The sequence below is a fragment of the Triticum urartu genome, chromosome 7A (assembly GCF_056163025.1).
Source record: "Triticum urartu cultivar PI428250 chromosome 7A, HENAU_Tu73, whole genome shotgun sequence".
NCBI classification, from domain to species: Eukaryota; Viridiplantae; Streptophyta; class Magnoliopsida; order Poales; family Poaceae; genus Triticum; species Triticum urartu.
Genome location: NC_141879.1, coordinates 688,100,938 through 688,104,000, shown reverse-complemented (window position 1 = coordinate 688,104,000; position 3,063 = coordinate 688,100,938). Strand labels below are relative to the sequence as shown.

Sequence of the window (3,063 nt, the reverse complement as noted above, 5' to 3'; positions counted from 1 at the left end):
ACAGCGAAAGAGAAGGGCCATGCCCGATACGGCAGTTACGCAAGCACAAAGGACGTGAACGAGAGAATGAAGAAGGGCATTGGCATCCGTCGATCCAAATTTCTCTTTATGGAACGTGAATCAACAAAAGGTACGATGCCTCACTTCATTACCATCTTCACTGGACTGGTGGTGGCGCTCATCGCCATCTTGCCATCAGAGCATCTCCAACAGCCGTGCAACGCGCCGCGCGCAAGAAAGGCATTTGCCGCGCGCCGTTCGCCTGGTTTGGCGCGGCCGGCAGCGGTGGCTCCAGCAGACGCGTCAAAATTGAGCGCGCGCGTAGCTCCAGCGGCTGCGTTAAAATGCAGCACGTGCTAAACAGTGTGTACATTTTTTTTAAATAAAATTCATAGATAGAAAAAATGATACATAGATATTTTACATAGTTCCATAGCATAGATAGATAAAAATTATTTAGATAGTGCAAGGACATAGATAAAAACTACTAGTGCAGCTACAGCCTACTCCAAGTCGTCGTCGTCATTGTCATCGTCGCCATCCTCGCTGGTCTGATCCGAGGTATCGAGCCACATGTCTGCCCAACGATTATCATCAGATGTAAAGATCGTCTCACCACCATTCTCAACTACATCACATTGGGATAGCGCCAGGGCCTTGCGCCGACGCCTGTCCAACCGCTCAGCGCGGCGCCTTTGCGTCTCCTCGTGGCGCCTTGCCCAGTAGGCTTGCTCGTAGGAGACGTCCTCCGGGTGTTGTTGGTGCCACTCCGCCATGACTCGCTCGTCCTCATGGGCGACGAGGAAGCGGTTCTGCCGCTCAGCGTGCTCCGCACGGTCTTGTGCCGTGCGAAGACAAGGCGGCGGGGCGATGTCCAGCGCCTGCTGCAGCGTGTGGACATCGTGGAAATTCATCTGCTGGCGCGGCCTGCCTAGGCGCCACGCCGCCGCGTCGTACGCACGGGCGGCATCGTGCGCCGTTTCGAAGGTGCCGAGGCCGAGCCGGAGTTGGCCGGACCGTATCTCCGAGTAGAACCCGCCGTTGGGGCGCTGGCGGACGCCGCGGTAGCCCGACACTCCTCGGCGGCGCGGCGGCATGGTGGCGGGGCACTAGATCGATGGCGCGGGTGGCAGCGGAAGCAACCGAGGAAGCGGTGGAGGGGCGTGTGGCAACGGAAGAGGAAGAGAAGCGTGTGCAATAGGCGTGTGGCGCGCGCCGCATTTTATAGGCACACCGGAAGCGATGCAGCCAAAAAAGCGCGCGACCTGCTGCCTTTTTCCCCGCGCGCGCAAACCGTTCCCCCCGCGCGATTTTCCCACCACCGCTGGAGCGCGCCGAAACGTCCCGCACGTCCAAAAGACTTGTTTACCCCACGCGCGCTTTTTAGCACGGCTATTGGAGATGCTCTCAGCGTCTGGCCTCGACCCCGCGCTGGACTAGGCGACCGGAACCACCGGCTTCGCCTCCCGCGACGGAAACGCACATCCGTGCTGATCAGCGGCGTCGGCTCTCTACAGGGTCGCCCTCCGGCATGCGCGTCATGAGCAGCTCCTCCGACGCCGCAGTCGTCGATGTTGATGCAGTCGCGCCAAGCGCCCCCGCCACCCGGCCGCGCCCGCGCCACACCCATGGCCGGGCCCCTGCGCCAAGTTGTGGCCAGCAGTGCCAGGCCGTGGCCTCGCGCGCGCCCACCCTGCGCCAGGCCTCACCCAGCCCGCACCGAGACGGCGCCCTCGCCGCACACAGGCACTCGCCGGCGCCTCCTGGCCTCTGCCTCCACAGCGTCGAGCAGCCGCAGCCCGCCGTCGACCAGCCACACTGCTCGCGAGAGAACTTGGGGCCCTGCGGCGCTGGGCCATGCCTGGCATCCGCCTCCCTGGCGACTCCTCTGACGAGGAATAGCGCGGTTGGAGTTCCTCCTGTAGCCCGTGATGCGGGCGACCTGCCGTAGGTGCCTCCGAGGAAGAGCGTGGCTGGAGTCCCTCCGGTCTTGGATTAAGGATCGAATCTACTCCTTTTGTGGATATCCCTGTCTGCTCTTCCTTATCCATTCTGTTGACCAGGCTGCACCTGGCTGGGCTGCCCTACGTGTCCTATTTGCATGCGGTTGAGCCACTAGGTGCTCATGCTAATTTGCAGTATTTTGCTTAATTTCTTGTATTTTTTGCTTTTTAACAGATTAGTTCTCCAACAACTATTGCTACTTATTAGCATTTGTCATGTTTAGGCCAGATCTGCATTTAAATCATCTTCTGTTGAACTTTAAAATTTCCAGAGATACATGGTTGTTAATGCCTGGCATGTTCTTTACCGATCCAACGACATTGTTTTACGACTGAGATTAAATTTTCGCGCACAACAATGTTGATCTGGGATTGATAAATTTTTCTCGCAAAACAATCTCATTGCGATTGAGATTAATTTTCTCTCGCAAAATATTAATTCACTTTGCTGAATTATCTTACTATTTGATACAAGAGCTTATTTTAATTTGACATCTACACAATTCAAGTTCTCACTTGAACATCAAGTTTAAAACATCATTACTATTCATTACATATTTCCGTTGAGTTCGATGTATTCCAAAATGTATGTATCTCCATGTTCGCTACATGTCGAGATTAATATGTCTATTTGCAATTGAGATTTTCAATTTCTTGCAAATACATATGCAAAATTCAAGGTGTCATCCTTAGCAATTTGAGATTCACACTAATGATTTCGAGCCATCTTCTTGAAATCTATTAATTTTGCAACATTAAGTGTATTTATATTACGCAGTCTGTAATATAAATAAATTACCGGTTTTTCACCGGGGATGATATGGTCTATGTGTTTACCACATTGACATTCTTCATGAACATGTCACAACGGTCGAGAATGATTTCTCCCGCACAACAAACTTGCAAATTTTTTACTATAACATCTCCCTCATTATATTAGGAAAACACAAGGTAATGAGTTGGATCTACTGCCCATCTGCAGACTATCTCTATTACTGTGAGATATGTATGATCTTCAATATGTTATGTTCCCACAATTGAGGTTGAGCATTTTCAAGTT

The 3,063-nt window shown here is 52.7% G+C and overlaps 1 pseudogene; it reads right to left on the bottom strand.

Annotated features, from left to right (window-relative positions):
• Positions 1-535: 535 nt before the first annotated feature.
• LOC147961544 (ethylene-responsive transcription factor 3-like) lies at positions 536-1,160 on the bottom strand (annotated as a pseudogene).
• Positions 1,161-3,063: the final 1,903 nt, after the last annotated feature.